Below are 20,583 nucleotides of genomic sequence, written 5' to 3' on the forward strand. Positions count from 1 at the left end.
TCAAGTCAGGGTGTCTTTGTATGTTTTGAAGACTGTCCTTGAACTCCCTTGGTAGACCAGGCTGACCTTGAACTCATAGAGCTCCACCTGCCTGTGGAGAACTGGAATTAAAGGCTTGTGCCACAACCACCTGGCTGGCTTTTGCATTCTACATGGGAATCTATTTCTCTGAAGGGCTGTTACCTAGTTTGAGAGAATCAATGGTTGTTTAAATACAATGGAAGCTTCTTTTAATAATTGGTTCTGATTTATCAGTTGATAGTGAGACTCCTATGTTGATATGACTGGACTCTTTCTTGTCTGTCTCAGATCTCAGAAAAAGACCAAACCATTCTGTCTACTTATGTAGTACATAGTGTTGTCTTGCTCCCATACAAATCTGTGATAGTATTTACTATTTGTTTCTTCCTTGAGCTTAAATATTGAATTATGAAGCAAAATTGAGAATGAACTTTAATAAATGATACATCCTTTAGCTTTGAATCTCTCTTCATTCAACAACTAAGACTATTATTTTACCTTTGTTTTAACTTTAGTTAATTCCTGGTTACTGAGAGTCCTTAGGATGGATGCAGCAATGGTAGTAAATTATCTAACAGAGACATTGGGGTACATGACACCAATTAGAAACACATTTTTAGATATTACTGACAAAATAACATATGAAACATATGATGTAGCCTAAGGAAAAGCTGGAGTCATTTTTATACTGATGTGTGGTGTGCTGGGCCATCTGCAAAGAGGGAAGCTCAGCTGTGAGAATAATTTTAATGAAGCATATTCTCATTTGATTATAGACATGAGAGCACCCCTTCACTGTTTATGGTACCAATCTTCAGCAGGTAGTCTTCAGTTGTGTAAAAAGCAAGCTGAGAAATCCATAGTAAGCAAACCAGTAGGGAATATACTTCTCCATTGATCCTGCCTCTGCTCCTACCTGAGCTTCAGTCCTCACCTCCCTCAATTACAGGTCATGAAAGCCAAAGGAACCTTAATCTCACCAACTTGCTATTGGTTGTGGCATTCATCACAGAAAAAGAAAGCTGACTAGAGCATCAAGATAAGAGTATTCAAGACTGGATAACCTTCTGATTTATCTTAAGATCATAAGAAAAGCCAAGGGTTGTCCAAAGAGCATTGATTATAGTATAAATCAGGCTGTATTTGAATTAGGTTTTCTCTAACAGTGCTACAGTTTAGGATAATTTGTGTGCCAATTCTGGATATTATTATCCAGTGAAAGGGAGTTTAAATATCTATTATAATAATTCAAAGTAATATGAATTTAAATACCTAAATTGACAGTTGTTTAGGAAAATATTTAGATCTGGTATATTTCTATTTTGAGATGTAATTCTTCCATTGAATACATATACATACATAGTAGCACAATGGGTAAGCTGCTATTTCAATGATGAGACAGACCAAATTCTGTAATGAAAGAGATGAGGTTAATTTTTAATGCTCTTTGAAGATAACGTGGGCCAAAGATTAGCTAACTTTTTAAAATCAAATATAAATTATTTAACCTAATCTAAGTTTCACAAAGCACATCTTACTACTGGGTATTATATCAATAAGCTCCTATTTGTCATTCTTATGCTGCTTTTGGTTCTGTGGATTCTTATACCAAAGAAAATAATGGACATTTTAACATAAATTATATCACACACACACACACACACACACACACACACACACACACACACACATATATATATATATATATAAATTCTATTTATACAATGACTTATGCAAAAAATTTTAAAAATCTAATAAATACAAAATTTTAATAAGAGAATCAGATAATTTTTGATCATCTTAATCTTTAAAATAGGCATAGTTCATGGAGGATTGTATTCAATGGTATGTTTTCACAGAGAAAATTATTTATAAGACTTTAATTTTTATGAAAGAGACAAAACTGAAAATTAGATTTCTTTAATTATTCAGTCTACGACATTTCAAGGTTTTAAATAAAAATAATAGTGATTCATACTTTCTTCCCCACAAGGTTATTTTAACTAAGAAGAATGAGAAGCATAGACAATGCAGAGTGTGGAAGGTGAGCAGGATATAGTGAGTTTTAGGGCAAAAGCTCTTTGTGGGAAAGGAACAGACAAAGATATCTGAAAGTTGGTTCTGGAGAAGATGCTGTGCTTAGTGGGGGTGTATGAACCCTAGGTGGATTCTAAATGTATGCAAAATAGGTGAAACTTAAGGACCAATCAAGAGAAAAACAGCAAGGATGAGCAAAACTGAGAAGGGTTCTCATTTAGGACTTGGATGCCCTATTCCCATTCATCAGGAATTGCTGTGGATGCCAAGGAGGGGAAAATGCAGAAAATGTGGTGAATACTTAATAGTCCTCAGGTTTCATGCCACATTCCTAGGTACAAGTTCCAGTGCCAACTTGGGTACCCCCATATCAATCAATTAATTTCTAGATAGATTTGAATGACAAAAGTGGTATTAATATTACAATATATTCTTCAGTTCCATTTACCTTTATAACTTGTTCAATAAAAAATTACATTATCTTGTACCTGGAAAATGTTTCCAAAAGAGACATAGTACCTTCAACTTGGCCATGTGTGTGGATGCCAGCAGAGTAAGGCTGGAATACTGGTCTTATCCTTCTGTATCCTTGGCATGTGACTGGGAAAGAAGACTGATGGAAACATGGAGGCTAAATGAATGTTTCCATGCAAGGCAGGATTAATGCTATTGTCAGTTATATAAACTGTTCCTTCTTATGGATACTGAAGAACTTCAAATATGAAACATGAAGAGAGTTGCTTGGGAAAACCAGAAATGGTCAAAGTCAAGTGAGTCAATGAGGTTAACAAAAAAGAGAATAAAGTTCTGTCTTGCTTCTAAATATAGGTCCAGAGGGAGAATTTCCAGAGCTCAAGAATGATTCAGAATACCCCAAGAAGAAGAGTTGTGAGTCATTGTCATCAGATTGCTACAATATTTTATAAATAATAACACAGTCAATATAAATATGACTGAAGATACTCATGATTGTAACATAACTTTGGAATAAAATTAAATTATTGAAGATAGGTGCATGCAATTCAAGTAGAAGGATGAAACATTACAAGTGACAATGAGGTCATATACTACATAGAAAAATCACAAGCAACCCAAATGACATTCAGCATATATAATAGCACTATTTGTTTAATGTTTGAACATCATAGAATTATGCACACATGGCTTTATTATTTTGAAAATTGTTTGATATTTACTCCACTTGCTTGACACACACATTTTAAATTCTTATTTAAAATTGGAATGTATTAAGTAGTTTTTTTTTTATCATTGGGGGTCTTTATTACCTCTTTCTGTTTATTAATCATGTCTTTTTCAGTTTGTTTTTGTTTAAATTAGAAACCATCTTATTTTACATATCAATCCCAGTTCCCTCTCTGTCCCATCCTCCCATGCCTCCTATCAACCACTCTTTCCTGCCCCATTGCCATTCACTATTCACTCCCCAGCAAGAGCGAGGCCTTCTATGGGGATCACCATAATATGGCACATCATTTGGGGTGGGACCTAGGCACTCTACAGTGTATTTAGGCTGGGAGAGTATCCTTACATGGAGGAATGAGCTCCCAAAGTCAATTTGTGTACTAGAAATAAATACTGATTCCACTGCAAGAGATCCCATGGACTGCCCAGGCCTCCTGTCACCCAATTTCAGGAGGCCTGGTTTGGTGCTATGCTGGTTTCCCAGCTGTCTGCCTGGTGTCCATGAGCTCCCACTTGCTCAGGTCAGCTGTTTTGGGGGATTTCCCCAGTATGGTCTTGACTCCTTCGCCCATAACTCCTCCCTCTCCACAGCTGGATTCCAGGAGTTCAGCTCAGTGCTTCACTATGAATCTCTGCTTCTGTTTCCGTCAGCTACTGGATGAAGGCTCTAGGATGGCATTTAAGGTAATCATCAATCTCATTGTACGGGAAGGACATTTAAGTAGTCCTTCCACTATTGCTTAGATTCTTAGTTGGGGTCATCCTTGTGGATTTCTGGACATTTCCCTAGTGCCCCATTTCTCTTTAAACCTATGGAGGCTCCCCCATAATATTTTTCATTACATAGTGGATGATAATTTTATTTATCTATGTATTAAGAATTTTTGGTCAAATAAAAACTTTTGTTTACTTCTAAAATATTAGATCCAGTGTTTTATTTCCACTCTTCTCTTTTTTAGAGACTGTGATATATTGGCCAGGCTGGGGCTATGTACAAATAGAGAAATGAAAATGAAAACTAATATAACTGCTTCTTTTATTTTTAATTTTTTTGCCTCATGGTGACAATTGATGAAATATAGTTTGGGGTATTGTAGTCTGTATGTCACTTTACTTGTGGAATTCTTCAGATAGATATTTAAAGTTTGTCTCTTTGTATGAATTGAATTAACAATTCAAGGTCAAAGATTTATGTAACTATTTATAATAAACCTTGCAGAAGTATTCTGTAGGCTTCAAAGATAAGAAAACATATAGTATATTAATTCTCTAATTGTCTAAAAATAGGCCACTTCATCATAAGTTAATGAGCTGTCCACACACCTGTGGCAAGCCTTCCTACCACAGTGACAGCAAAGCATTCTTATTTAAGGAAGATCAATACCTGTGGACATTTTTCTTTTATGCACTCTAGTTTACAACTCACTTTTAATATCATTTAAAAATACATAAGCAAATCCTACATGACATTTTTATTACCATTGTAATATCTCAAGTTTAATTGGTAGCAATAAATATAGTCATGTGCAAACTTAGAAGGGGGCAAGAAAGAAAGAAGAAAAAATTCCAACAACCAAAATAAAATGAAAGAAATTAAGCATAGCTTAGATTTATACAGTATTTTAACATCAGCAGGTAAATGGCATTTTTGTGAAAGATACCTGTTTACATGATGAAATTGAAAGAGTTTAATTCTCAGATGATCTCTATGTGTTCTTTTTTATTTGTTCTTATTTATTTCTAGATAGGAAGATGTAATTGAAACATTTCTCAAGAAGTCATCATTGGTATATCCATGTTTAAATTAATACAGTTGATCAATTTACATAATTTAAATAGTCCAAATAAAGTTCATAAAAGAAGGAACCAAAGAAAATTTTAGTGCCTCTGAAAGTATGCTTCATCCTCAATATATATGCTTAGAATCTCACATATGAAAGGTTTCCAGAAAAGGCTAAGTTCATATTACACATACATATTATTATGTGTACCTGTATAGTACAGATATATGTATAATTGTGTGTATTAAACATACATGATTTTCACCTTAAGCACTGCAGTTTTTTTTCCTTTTAAGATGTAAAGAGTGGTTTTATTCTTGTATCCCAGTAAGTGGATAGAAGCAGGTTGTTCTCTACATGCCATGGAGACATAGGAATCAGCACTATCCCCTGAGTGGTTACAAGACAGGGAAGCATTAGCAGTCCAAAAGATGTATGATGCAGGGTTTGGGATGTGAGAAGTGGAACAGAGAATTTGAGTAGGAAAAAGCCCCTTGGGGAGGTAAAGGACCGTCAAGGTGTCACCTATATCCACCACTAGATCTGCCCATTAATTTATGAGTGAGATTAATCATTATAACTTAGGAATCATATTTATGTTGCACATTTTTTCTTTTTTATTAAAGGAGAATTATTTCCTATTATGATTCTTAATTATGGTTTCCCTTCTCCTACTCCGCCCATTTTTACATTACCTCAATGTTTACCTGGATTCACTCCTTTTCCATCTCTCACAGAAAACAAAACAAAAAATGTCCTCTAAGGGATAATAATAAAATAAGAAAGATAAAATCAAAAGAAACACATCAGATTAGGATAAAGCAAACAAACAGGAGAAAAAGATCCAAAGAAGCAGATATAGATTCGGGGACACATTTGTTTGCATACTCATAATCCCATAAAAACACAGAACTGGAATCCACAATGTATGCATGGGGTAAAATAAAAAAGAGAGAAAAAATAAAAAAAAAGATAAAATAATTTAAAAAAGAAAAAGAAAATAGCCTGTTACATGACATTATGACATAAGGAATCTCTAAACATGCTGTTGAGGGCATTTTCGGTTGATGATCTACTGTTGGGCATGTGCTCTGCCCTTAAGAGTAGTTGCTTCCCCAGTGAGTCTTCTTTGGAGAAAACTCATTTTTCATTTGCAAGTGAAACTCTTTCAGAGAAAACTAAATTTATATTTGTAAGTGGTTATCAGAGATAGCTTCTGGCTTGTGTCCACTTCTCCTTTCAGCTTTGGAGCTCCATCTGGTACAACTTTTTTAAAGACTGGGTTCTAGGCATAAGAGTGCCCTCTTCTCTAGTACCATTATCAGTAACAAAGAGAGAGCATACTCTTTATTCCATACTGTTATTGTGAGAACAATTATAATAAAAACTACAGGGTGAATTACAACTACACCATGCTGTTTGCTATTAGATGACTCCTTTTCTCCGGAAATGCAATTATTTGGGATGGTGGAATGTGACATTATTTAGAGTAGAACAGACGAGATTTGGTACTCATAGAAAAAAGTGAAGATCCAAACCCAAAACACTGTCCAGGACTCATAGCATAGAGTAGATAGAGCCTTCTTTAGTGGGAATCTCCATCAATGGCTCCTAAATGCCATTAGGAAATCAAAACAGTGGGCAACTATTAGGTTCTTTCTGGTTCATATTCCTCAGAGATTTATTTAAAATTAATTTTAACCTTGAGTTTTCATAAGTTATTTACTAAGAAGCAGAATGTGTGTGTGTGCACGCATCAGTATGCATGTGTTTAAATTGCCAGGGTTGTTTGAACTGTTTAACCATATAGATAATACTGGCATCTTTTGTAGTTCCCCGTTGTCTCTTGTTTTTGTGTTATAAATGACAATGCATCTATGAAAACTCATGAAACCTTTGAATCAATGACAGCCAAATAGCTATTGCCCTTTTTATGAGAAGATGCCAAGATAACATGAAATGATAGGAATTATAGCTATATAAAAGTATTTTAGAAAACAGACCCTAATACTTTGAAACACTCCACTTTTCTTATCTTTGTGTCCAAGACAACTCAGGATTTCTGAAACACTTCCACTTTGCAGTTCATTTTGACCATTATACATTTTAGTAATCCAATCATCTGAGCTTTTAATTTCTTACTGTGTTTGGAAAGAGCTTTTGCCAAGAATTAGAAGTCCAGCAGAGTGACATCCACTTTTTCTTGGCATCTAGCAAAGAATGGCTTAATCCCTAAGTACTCACAGCATGCTCAACCAAGTCATTACATAGCACCATGTAAAAACCTTATGATTTACTTAATATACCTCCTAGACTATGCTTTTTATTTTTTTCAAAAACAGTATCATGTCATGACTGTTTCAAATCATGTGATCTCAAAGGTTGTTGCTTTCTGTATGCTTTCCATTGGGGGTTAAAGAATTTTGAAGCGTATTTAAATTTTCAGGGCATTATACCAAGGTTATATCATAAAATTGATAATAGAATATTTACATTTAAAATTAACAAAGACATATAATAGAAACACATGAGATATCTGTGCCACTAATAAAGAGACTTGGATGTAGAGAAATATCATACATTTTGCACATTACAACCACAATGACTTATAGAGATATATAATCTAGAAAGCGGCTGCTCTTTTGACTGTAATGACAGGTACCCCTTGTAAATCATCCACAGACACTGAGGATGCACTCATAAACCATCACTTACAAGATGGTCATCACATTACCCTTTTCATTGCTCCATTCCTTGGCTCTAGAAGAAACTTTGTAAGTTATATTTTAATTCAGTCTTTCAAAAGCAATGTGTTTTCCTGGTTCACCTATGATACTCATTAAAATGTCATCACATTAAAAAAAACTGAAATCTATCTATCTATCTATCTATCTATCTATCTATCTATCTATCTATCTTCATCTCTCTATTTTATCTACCTATCTGAATGACATTCATCACATGGAAGCTGACATTTATTTTTCTTTTAGGCAATAAAACAATAATACCACTTCTCTTTACAAATAATTTTCCTTTGTTTTTGTTATAAATAGTTTAAAGTAGGTTTCATCATGTGTGTTTTAAAATATATTTAGTTCTCTTTGAGTTATGCAGAACATTCAGAACAAAAGTAGAAGACCAGAATTTTAAATACATGAGAGCATCTGGGAACTGTTTTTGTGTTCCAAATTGAAGATTTATTTGTAACTCCTCAGCCATATCTATTGTTTGAGTCCACAGTTTCCTTCCTTTGGACACAGTCTGTAAACACATTCTGTAAGGAGGTGAAAGAATGTAGATGAGAAGATACTTATGTCCACATGTTTGCATAGTCATAGTCAAGAGAAGTGTCTTTTCTGTCACATGTCCCCCAGCATTCTTTTTTTTTTATTATTGGATTTTAGAGACAGGGTTTCTCTGTGTAGCTTTGGAGCCTATCCTGGCACTTGATCTGGAGACCAGGCTGGCCTCGAACTCACAGAGATCCACCTGCCTCTGCCTCCCGAGTGTTGGGATTAAAGGCGTGCACCACCAATGCCTGGCTGTTCCTGCATTCTTACATAGGCCATTACTGAATGCAATGTTTCTTTTTTTTCCACCTCTTGTTTTTCTAAGATACACTGCTTATTTTCTCATTCTTGAGTCTCTGTTAAAATAATTTCAATGTTTTAAAAAGATACCTCTGGTACAGTAAACCTCTGAATTATTTCAGAACTCTGACTATATATCTGTTATTAGTAGTCTTTCATTATACTTTTCTATGAAAAACATGATTTTATTTTATTTTATTTTATTTGGGTTTTCAGCACTTGATAATGTTTGATACATAGTTGGATAGCAACACATTTATGTGGAATGTGTGAATTATGGGAAAAATAAAGTTCACTTGGTAATTGTATTAGCATAGCTATGTTTTATTATGTTGATCAATGTTTTTCAAGATTGTATATTAGACCATCAATTGCATGGCCACTGTCCACAAGAGCCAGAGAAAGATGCTGGATTCCCTGGGACTACAGTTATATATAGTTGTAAACACCTGTGGTGGCTAGGAATCAAACCTGGGCCCTCTAGAAGAGCAGCAAGTACTCGTAATTGCTGCGTCATATTTTCAGCTTCCTTCTTTCCTTCCTTCCTTCCTTCCCTCCTTCCTTCCTTCCTTCCCTCCTTCCTTCCTTCCTTCCTTCCTTCCTTCCTTCCTTCCTTCCTTCCTTTCTCTTTCTTGCTTCCGTCCTTCCTCTACCTTTCTCCCTCCTTCCCTCCCTCCCACTCTCCTTTCTTTCTTTTAGTTTAAATTAACACTTTCCACTTTTACACATCAGTGGGATATTTGGGGAGCCATTCTCCCAATTTTAAGCAGTCCCTCTTTTGGAATGTGTGGAGATGTATGGAATAAGGAAGTAAATTTAATTGCATAGTTTTAGCTTCATTGTCAAAGATTAGGTGTTCACAGGTGTGTGGGTTAATATCATTGTTTTCAATTCGATTCCATTGGCCTACATGTCTATTTTTGCACCAATGCCAAGTTGTTTTCATTACTATAGTTCTATAGGATAGCTTGAAGTCAGGGATGGTGATGCATCCATAAGGTTTTTATTGTACAGGGTTGTTTTGGCTATCCTGGGTCTTTTGTTTTTCCATATAACATTGAGGATTGTCCTTTCAAGGTCGGTGAAGAATTTTGCTGGGATTTTGATAGGGATTGCATTGAATCTGTAGATTGCTTTTGGTAACATTGCCATTTTTACTATGTTGATTCTACCTATCCAAGAGCATGGGAGATCTTTCCATTTTCTGGTATCTTCTTTAATTTACTTTTTAATGTCTCAAAGTTCTTGTCATATAGTTCTTTCACTTGTTTGGTTAGTATTACCCCAAATTTAAAAAGTATTAGAAAACCCATAAATTTACAAAATTCACAAGGTCCAACCTAAGTGCTAATATAAACAGAAACAACTGCTGGGAAGAGGAGATTCTCCAAGGGTCTAGCTCCCAGCCACTGGTACAGCCAGCTCCAGGAATGAACTTTCCTGGTTCATGTGTGCTCTTCAGTAATGCAGTGGACCTTGGAACATCACGTATCTGTGTATCATTCCTCATCTATGCTTGTATAAACAGTGTGATATTTTCATGCTCAGAATGTAACTATTTAAAGAAAAACAAACTATACATTCGTAGTCACCAACATGCTGTAATCGATCACATTCATACTACCTATCCTAACTCTAGAGAACCCATCATGTCCCAGGAATATTTCTCATGGTCACTTTGTTCTCCTCTTGCACAGGACTTTAGGAGCTTCATGAGGGGAACAGCCTCCTCTACTTCATGCTCCCCTGTCTTAACTCAGACCCAAAGCAATATATATGACCTAATGACCTTGGATTTAAACACCTGAAATTGTGGGCCTGAAAATGTAGAGACATCAAACAACGTGTTGAAGACCACACAGCTAAGAAACTGAAGGGTGGCATTTGAAGTCAGGCAGAAGTTTTGGGGTTATTACAGTGCTGGGAATGGAGCCCAAGAAGCTAAATATGCTGCTGAGCTTTCTGCCACTTAATTTAACCTCGACTGCAGCACCATAGCACATTTTCTTGAGGCAGGGTCTCAGCATGTAGCCCTTGTTGGCCTGGAACTTGCTTTGTAGACCAAACTGGCACATAACTCACAGAGATCCACCGACTTCTGTCTCCAGAATTCTGAGATTTAAGCTATATGCCGCCATGCCTGGGTTAATCTTGTTAACATTTTTGTTATTACATTTATTTAAAAATCACTTTTAACATATAATGCAAAGTATAAATAAGTGTGAAAGTAGAGGTTATTAAAGAGAACATACAGCAGCATTATAGTTAGGACAGTGTGCTCAGGGTTTTAACATATTCTAGCTTTACTATCTTAGTCAATGGAGATGATTAATTAGTCCTTGTTATATTTAATCATTAACTAATGATTCATGTTTTTTTTCTTTAAAGGACAATTCACAAATAATATTTAAAAATCAATGAAATGATTCCTAGGGATATTCTGCTATACTCACAGATTGGTGACTGGCACAGTTGTCATCAGAGAGGCTTCATTTAGCAACTGATGGGATCTGGGGCAGAGAAACAAAGCCAAACATTAGGCAGAGCTTTTTTCCTCTCCAAGTATATAAAACTTACTTATAATTCAGAGGTGGACAAGTTCTTTTTATTTTTTCTCCAAAGCCCAGGGTGGTGATTTCTTAAAATCCCACCCCAATTCCATTACTTGCCAAATATGATGAAGAGAAATTTAAAATAAACTCCATTATTTGGTGGCTTCTGTTTCTATTCTATTTTTCATCTCAAGCATTTTAATTTTTCTTAGAAATGTACATCAAACCTGATATTCATTTAAAATGCACATCTCACAGTTTTCCCTCATGGATTAATTGAATTATATGTTCTGAAAATGGTTTTGCTGTTGTTTTTCTGTTTGTTTGTTTTGATGTTTGTTATTATAACTGGAGAGCCCATTGTTTATTTAATGACAAAATGAAAAACTAAAATCCACAGAGTTAGGACCCACCTTATTCAGAGACACTGATGTTCATTATATTTAATTAAACTTATGCATTCAGCTCAAATATGGTTTACTTTATTAAAGTTTTAGATTTGATAAAAGTGAAAATAGAAGTTATGATGAATGACTGAAAAATACATGTGCCATCTTTGATTATTTGTGTTTGTGTTTTTTAAAACAAGTGACAAAGTAGTTATATATAGTATGTGATAGGAATGATATAGATATTTGTGAAGTTTATTAAATACTTGGATGTAATTGAAGATAGCATCTAAAAAGACTTGCCTTTAGAACCAATATGCCATGGGTTACAGTTAGAACTTCTCAAATATCTGACATGTACTTATTCTTTAATACAAGGTGACTTTGGGAAATTTTTTCTCTATATGACCTTCTTGACAAAATGAAAGAAACTACATATAGGTACAGCACAGAGATAACACATTTTATATTCTTATAGAGGTACTTCTCCAACTGAAAATTGTTCTTTTTTGTCATGAGTCCATCAGCAGACAAAGCAAGTGAAGAAAGTGATTTTCATCATTTATCTATATTATACAATCTATGTTATTCTTAAAAAATTGATTCACAGACCATGATCTAGCTGGTTATTAATTTGATATATCCAACGATAATCTGAGCTGAAATATAGATAGATGAAGTTGTGAGAGAGCAAAATGAGAATAACCTCTACTTCCATAGTTCATTCTGCAGGAGACTAAAACAAGCAAAGAGAAACATATGACACCATATGTGAAGTATAGTTTTTTGTCAGAGAGTAATCTAAGAAGAATGAATACAAAATTACCTTTGACACAGTCTACATCACATCATGGGTAGGACTCACATTTGTTTATATGTGATCTGATTTTGACACAATGAAGTTAAAATGCAGACTTTGTAGATATTTCTGTTTGTCCAAAATTCACTCATATTCCTTTGCCTTTTAAAATTGTAAATATATTGTTTTCCCATATAAAACATTCTGATTATGGTTTCCCCATCTCCTCCCAGTTCCTCCCATCTCCTCACCCAACTGAAATGACATCCTTCCTTGTTCTCTCTCATTAGAAAAAAAAATATATATATATAAACCATACCTGAAAAGTGATGGGGGAAGTGCTTCTATGTATCAGGTTGTCTTATTGGATGATAAATAAAATACTGTTTGGCCAATGAGGCAGCAAATTAGTCGAGACTAGGAGTCAAGGAGGATTCTGGGAAATGTAGTAAAGAACTGGTGATCCAGGCAGGAAGTGACTTAGCAGGGAGACTCATATATAAGAAAGGGCAAGAAGGAAGTTGCCCCTTCTCTCTTCCTCCTGGTCTCTGCTCTGGAGTTGCCATGTGATCCGCTGGCAAGAGAGCACACCAGCAGAAGGCATCCACCATAAGATGTCTTATAAAATATATAGATTTATGATAATTAAGACTGGGCTAGTAGAGGCGAAATCCTAGTCATTGGCTAAGCAGCATTTGTCCCTAATATAAGTCTCTGTGTTACTTGGGACCTTAATGTGCAGCAGGCAGAACTTGGGCGGCCTGGCAGAAAGTGCCCACATGGAAGCAAGGCTCGGGTGGCTTGGAGTAAAAGTTTACTGTTACAGAAAAGGATAGGAAAAAACAAATGAGCAGAAAAACAAGAACCAAATAAAAAGAACAAGAAACACATAAAGATGGAGAAACATAAACATTGGCACACAGAAATTTCTTAAGAAATGCAAAATAGGAAACTATGATATGTAAGTAACAGACTTGTAGGGTGAGATAAAAAATGAGATTAAAATAACTCAAAAATACCATTGACTTTGATTTGTGTCGGGCATCTACTGTTTGGCAGCAGGACAGGCCTTAAATTTTTTTTGTTTATGCAGGGTGACTACTAATTAAAACAAATTTTCCATTTGTGAGTGATTGTCAATTATAGATAGCTTCTGGGTTAGAGATTTGGGCTTGTGTCCACTTCTACTCTCAGTCCTGGGTCCCAATCAGGCCCAGACCTTGCAGGTCCTATGCTGCCACAATATTAGTAATTTCATATGTGCATTGGTCCTGCTGATTAGGCAGCCTTGTTTTTTTGTGTCCTCTATTCCCTCTGGGTCTCAAATTCTTTCCTCCTTCTCTTCTCCAGGATGGTAACAGAGCAGGGATGCAAGGAAATTGATGGAGATATCACATTTAGTATCTAGTGTTCCAAGGTCTCTCACTCTCATTCAATGGCTGTGGGTCTTTGTATTTTTACCCATCTACTGCAGAAGGAAGCTTCTTTGAAGATGGTTGAACAACAAACTGATCTACGATTATAGCAGACTGTTTTTAGGATCCATTTTGTTGTCCCTATTGCTCTAGAAGAGCAGGTTTTCCCTAGGTTTCCGGGATGTTTAGTCTCAAGTTCTTGCCCACCTGAGCTGTGTCAGGGATAGGTTCCATCTCATGAAATGGGCCTTAAATCCAACTTGATATTGATTGGTTAGTCCCACAAGACACTTTTGTGCTAGCACATCTGGTATGCTGGTCAGCATTGTAAGTCTAAGGATTTGTAGCCAGGGTGCTGTTTACCTTTCTTCTTTGGTAGAGTGCAGAGTACCAGGAACACTAGTCAGTAGGAGTCAAGGCACTAAGTAGATACCAGCTCCATTCCTCCATGTTCAGTGAGTTGTGAAGCAATAGAAGAGCAAGAAATAATCTTGAAAAAGCCTGGATTGTTTGGGGATTCCCATAGGATCTCTTTCACCAACAACTAAAGTAGATGTAACTCAGTCCTGGAACTGGGAATTTCATTTGGTAAAGATAAATGTCCATTTGAATCATGTTCAAGGCTTATTAAGATTGCTTCTTCCATGAAATCCTCTTGAAATAATTCATTATATGCTATGAGTCTATCTCTTAGAATCCTGGAAATCCCGAGACTTAAAATCCATTAAAACATTTATCAGCTGTAGGAGTTCCCTGGTAGAGTTTATCAGGTCACTCATGTTGACTATCATATCATCTGCAAATAGTGAAAGTATGACTTCTTTCTTTCCGATTTGTATCAACTTGATCTCCTTTTGTTGTCTTATTGCTCTAGCTAGAACTTCAAGGACAATATTGAAAAGGTTATGGAGAGTGTGGACAGCCTTCTCTTGTCCCTAATTTTAGAGGAATTGCATTGAGTTTCTCTCCATTTAATTTGATGTTGGCTGTTGGCTTGCTGTATATTGCTTTTATTATGTTAATATATGTTCTTGTTATCCCTGATCTCTCCAAGACCTTTATCATGAAGGGGTGTTGGATTTTGTCAAAGGATTTTACGGCATCAGCAAAGTGGCAGGATACAAGATTAACACAAATAAATTGTAGCCCTACTATATAAAGATGATACATTCGTGGAGAAAGAAATCAGAGAACATCACCCTTTATAATTGCTATGAACAACATAAAATACCTTGGAGTAATACTAACCAAAAAAGTGAAAGACCTGTACTGTAAGAATTTTGAATCTCTAAAGAAAGAAATTAAAGAGGATACTAGAAAATGGAATGATCTCCCATGTTCCTGGATAGGTAGGATTAACATAGTAAAAATGGCAATCTTGCCAAAAGCAATCTACAGATTCAATCCAATCCCCATCAAAATCCCAGCACAATTCTTCACAGACCTTGAAAGAACAATTCTCAACTTTATATGGAAAAACAAAAGACCCAGGTTAGCCAAAACAACCCTGTACAATAAAGGAACTTCTGGAGGCATCACCATCCCTGACTTCAAGCTCTATTACAGAGCTAAAGTTCTGAAAACAGCTTGGTATTGGCACAAAAATAGACAGGTAGACCAATGAAATAGAGTTGAAAATCCTATATTAACCCACATACCTATGAACACTTGATTTTTGACAAAGAAGCTAAATTTATATGATGGAATAAAGAAAGCATCTTCAACAAATGGTGCTGGCATAACTGGATGCTGAAATGTAGAAGACTGCAGATAGATCCATGTCTATCCCCGTGTGCAAAACTTAAGTCCAAATGGATCAAAGACCTCAACATCAATCCAGCCACACTGAACCTATTAGAAGACAAAGTGGGAAATACCCTTGAATTAATTGGTGCAGGAGACTGCTTTCCTGAACATTACACCAGTAGCACAGACACTGAGATCAACAATTGATAAATGGGACCTCCTGAAACTGAGAAGCTTCTGTAAGGATAAGGACACAGTCAGTAAGACAAAATGGCAGTCCATAGACCGGGAAAAGATATTCATCAACCCCACATCTGTCAGAGGGCTGATATCCCAAATATATAAAGAACTTAAGAAGTGAGTCACCAAAACACCAAACAATCAAATTAAAAAGTGGGGTACAGAACTAAATAGAGAATTCTCAATAGAGGAATCTATAATAGTTGACAGGCCCATAAGAAAGTGTTCAACATCCTTAGCCATCAGGGAAATTCAAATCAAAACAGCTCTAAGATACCATCTTACTCCTGTCAGAATGGCCCAAATCAAAAACAACTCTGAGATACCATATTATTCCTGTTAGAAAGGATAAAATAAAAAACACCAATGATTGTTTATGCTGGAGAAGATGTGGAGAAAGGGGAACACTCCTCCACTGCTGATGGGAGTGCCAACTTGTACAGCCACTTTGGAAATCAGTATGGTGACTCCTCAGGAAAATGGGAATCAGTCTACCACAAGATCCATCAGTTCCACTCTGAGGCAGAGAATCAAAAGAAGCACATTCCTACAACAAGGACATCTGTTCAACTATGTTCATAGTAGCATTATTTTTAATACCCAGAACCTGGAAACAACCTAGATGCCCCTCAACTGAAGAATGGATAGAGAACTCTGGAACTTAGTTGCGGAGAGGGAGGAATGAAGATCAAAGGGGTCCGGACCAGGTTGGTGAAACCCAGAGAAATGCTGGCCTGTACAAGGGGGAGAACATGGACTCCAGACTGCTGTCTGAGAGGCCAGTACAGGACTGATCCAGACCCCTGAACATGGATGTCAATTAGGAGGCCTCTGCACTCTAGGGGGCCCCTGGTAGTGGATTAGTATTTTCCCTGGTGTAAGAAGGGACTTTGAGAGCCCATCCCATGTTAAGTGATGCACTCTTGGACTGGACACATGGGAGAGGGCGGAGGCCTGGCCCAGGATGATGTGGTGGACTTTGGTGAGCCCCCTTAGAGCTATCCTATCCTGCCTGGGGAGTGGAAGTTGGATGGAGTCAGGGGTAGGTCAGGGAGAGAGGGTGAGGTGGGGGAGGGGAGGGAGAAGGGATTGACATGTGAAACAAGCTTGTTCCTAATTTGAACTAATAAAAAATTACAAAAAGGAAACAACATCAACAAAAAAGAATATAGATACTCCTTGGCAGTCTCTCATGTGACAAGTTCCCCATAATAATATATATTTTCTTGCCCATGCCAGACCAAATCTCAACATAAAGAAAGGAGTCAGGGAATCAAGCTCACTTCAAGTCATGCAACAAGTGATGATTATTACCTTCTGGTATAAGTTCGAGAAGCTTTCTCAAAGAGTCTAGCTCCTGGTAACAGAACAATTCTCCAGTGGCCAGTCACCTGCCCATTAATATTTGATGGCCCAAGTTGGTATTATAGATATTCTTGGTCTTAATAGGATTAAATCGAACAAGCAAAAAACACCAATTAGAATAGGTAGGAATGCATGGGTGGTAAATGAGAGAAGAGTTGGGAAACCAAGTGAATATGATCAGAGCATGTTTTATGAAACTATCAAAGAATTAATTAAAAATCCATACAACTATTAGCCAGATGCAGAGTGCTTAAACTGGTCCAATTCTGTCTCCCTTGCTGTCTGTTTGGAGTCCATAAGATGATGAAGTGTGGAGGAGCTTGGTACTGCCTCAACTTGATATGCTATGCTTTGTTGATTTCTACGGAAGGCCTTACCTCATCTAATGGATATGGAGGAGGAGTATATATTGTGTGTGGTGGGGAGGGGATAGAAGGTAGGTTGGAGTAGGGAAGGGGAGAATAGGAGGGTGGGGAAACCATGGTTGCTATGTAAAACAAAAAGTACATAAAAACAAAAAGTTGAAGCCTAAATAAAAAACAATTAAAAAAATAATAATAGTAATTTTGTTAAAGTATATGTGGTTCTATATATTACACATACATAATATATAAAATATATAGTATGCATTTTGAATTAAGCAATCAGAACTTTTCAGGAAAGACAGACATTAACATTAAGTTTCAAATATCTTAGTTATTCAGATAGCTGTCATTTACAGTACAATTTCTTACCTACAATATTAGTTAAAGAATCTCTTAGTTTTTATATGTGTCAATTCTCACTATTTGCCAAAATTTAAATTCTTGATCACAAGTGCAAACAAGAGTTTGGATAGCGTTGAGCAGACATATTCTTTAGGGGATGTATGGATGAATGGAGAGTACAAAGGACTAATATTACTTTTCTGTATTTTATCTTGCATCTACATTCATGTATATTTCTGAAACAGTAACACTCTGTGAGGAATAATTTTATGTTTTAATTTTCTGCATTCCCACAATATTTTTTGCACTTTACCAAAAATATACATTAATCTAAGCCATCTTGACACATATTAAAGAGCACATTCTCCTGAGGGTACACTGAATTGAGGGGTCTCCTAGTTCTTTTAATCAAGTTCCACAAAGTACTCCACAGTAGTCTGTGTCTTTGGTATAAGAGCATAAAGTGATTTTTTTGCACTATCTTGGTCAGAATTTGCCTTTGTGTTGTTTAATCAGTTGTACATTAATTACAATTATATATTGATAATAACTACAGAAGTAGCAATAAAAATCACATTATAAAACTAACATTTGCATTTTGGTTCTGTAAGTTATGCTATAGTGATCAATAAAAAAAAATTTAGCAAGAGAATACTGTTTGCATGAATTCTGTGAATATACAATTGAGTATGAGAACTTGGGTGAGGTTATTTACACTTGTTGTCAAATAAGTGTTTGCAAGAATCAATCTGCACAATATTTATGGTCTCTTCTCATTCATGTGTCTCTGAGAGTAAAATAACTGAAAATTCATATGGTGTCCTCCAACTACAAATTCTTTATTAAAAGGAAATCATCCTTATGGATGAATGAGTGTTCTCAAGTCTGAGATGGGAAATATATTGAGTAATAACTGGAAACTTCTTTTTTCATGTTGCAGGAAAGCAACTGAACTGTAAAAACACAAACTGAAGAAAACTAGTAGACCATGTAGAAAGTAGCAGTTTCTAGTGGACACAGGGTGAGCATCACAAATAACATCACAGATTTTATTGGAAATTTTCAATGAAACTAAAAATTTTTTTTATTAGTTCAAATTAGGAACAAGCTTGCTTCACATGTCAATCCCTCCCCCACTCCTCCAACCCCCCAACCAGCACCCCCATCCCCTCTCTGCTCCCCAGGGAGGGTAGGGCCCTCTATCGGGGCTCCCCAAAGTCCTCCACCTCATCATCCTGGGCAGGGCTGGGCCTGGGCCCTCCCCCATGTGTCCAGGCTGAGAGAGCATCCCTTCATGGGGGATGGGCTCTCAAAGCCACTTCTTACACCAGAGAAAAATACTGATCCACTACTAGGGGACCCCCAGAGTGCCAAGGCCTCCTCATTGACATCCACTTTCAGGGGTCTGGTTCAGACCTGTGCTGGCCTCCTAGACAGCAGTATGGGGTTCATGAGCTACCCCTTGTTCAGGTCAGCTGTTTCTGTGGGTTTCACCAGCCTGGTCCCGACCCCTTTGATCTTCATTCCTCCCTCTCTGCAACTGGGTTCCAGAGTTCAGTTTAGTGTATAGCTGTGGGTGTCTGCCTCTGTTTTCATCAGCCACTGGATGAGGGCTCTAGGATGGGATATAAAGTAATCATCAGTTTCATTATAGGAGAAGGGCATTTAGGGTAGCCTCTCCATCATTGTCTAGATTGTCAGTTCGTGTCATCCTTGTAGATCTCTGGAAATCTCCCTAGTGACAGATCTCTCCTTGGGCCTATAATGGCTCCCTCTGTCATGGTCCTTTACTGTTATCTGTGAAAGCTTAACTTATGGTCCATTCACAGAGACATACAGTTTTGCTCTTGAGGTTTTGAATCAGTTAATTGTATGTGGCTTGTCTGAGAAGAAATTGTTGCTTTCTTTATGCCAGTCTGAGCTAGTGATAAGAAACAGGGCATAAGTGTCTCATAGATTAATAGATCTGGTTATGAAGCATATAGAGTATATTTTCTATTTGTCAAAATTATATATGATAATGAGAAGTCATCTCCCTGACTATCCATTGAGATGTAATCATGAGAATATATATATATATTATATATATATATATATATATATATATATATATGAGATTACATATTACAGTGTAAGTATTGGGGAGATACCATCACTGTCTTTGCACATGTGAATTTACAGACAAGAGCAGTCAGTATTTACAGGCAATATTTTCATAAGCTTTGCCTATGGATTTCCTTCATTAAATTAGTTGACCACCTGATGGATTGGCCTTACAAATATCAGCTGCCATTGCTGTAATTGTGTCCTGGCCCTCAATAGCTTGTGACACAGGATATTTGATCACACTTTATGAGAATGTGTCTGCCCTTCCTCACCTGCCTAAGGCACATTCTGATTGGTTTAATAAAGTACTAATAATGGATAGTATCTAGGGAGGAGAGAATAGTCATGACTTCTGGGGAGAGGAAGGAATTTGGGGGAAGAATCTGGGAGACTGGGATTCAGCAGACAGAAATGGAAGAAGTGGTACAATCAGTACAGAGGAAAGGTAATGAGTCAATAGCCATAACATATATTAATACAAATGGGTTATTTTAGTTTTATGAGCTAGTTTGTAACAAGCCTAAGCTAAGGCCTAGTTTTCATAATTAATTATAAATCTCCATTTCATTTTTTGGGAGCTGACAGTGCAAAGAAAGACAGGCCACAAATGACTCAAAGACATTTACATCACA

The 20,583-nt window shown here is 36.5% G+C and overlaps 1 long non-coding RNA gene across 4 annotated transcripts in view; it reads left to right on the forward strand.

The window, feature by feature from the left end:
• LOC103163458 overlaps nt 1–18,866 on the forward strand; it is a 54,472-nt gene extending 35,606 nt beyond the window's left edge. The window contains exons 4-7 of one of the 4 annotated variants that reach the window (XR_003484819.2): nt 2,015–2,065; nt 2,887–2,946; nt 3,913–3,945; nt 18,786–18,866. This is a non-coding gene — a long non-coding RNA (uncharacterized LOC103163458). The other 3 variants (XR_003484818.2, XR_004769908.1, XR_004769909.1) reach the window with 3 other exon arrangements.
• Nucleotides 18,867–20,583: the final 1,717 nt, after the last annotated feature.

The sequence above is a fragment of the Cricetulus griseus genome, chromosome 4, assembly GCF_003668045.3.
Source record: "Cricetulus griseus strain 17A/GY chromosome 4, alternate assembly CriGri-PICRH-1.0, whole genome shotgun sequence".
NCBI lineage: Eukaryota > Metazoa > Chordata > Mammalia > Rodentia > Cricetidae > Cricetulus > Cricetulus griseus.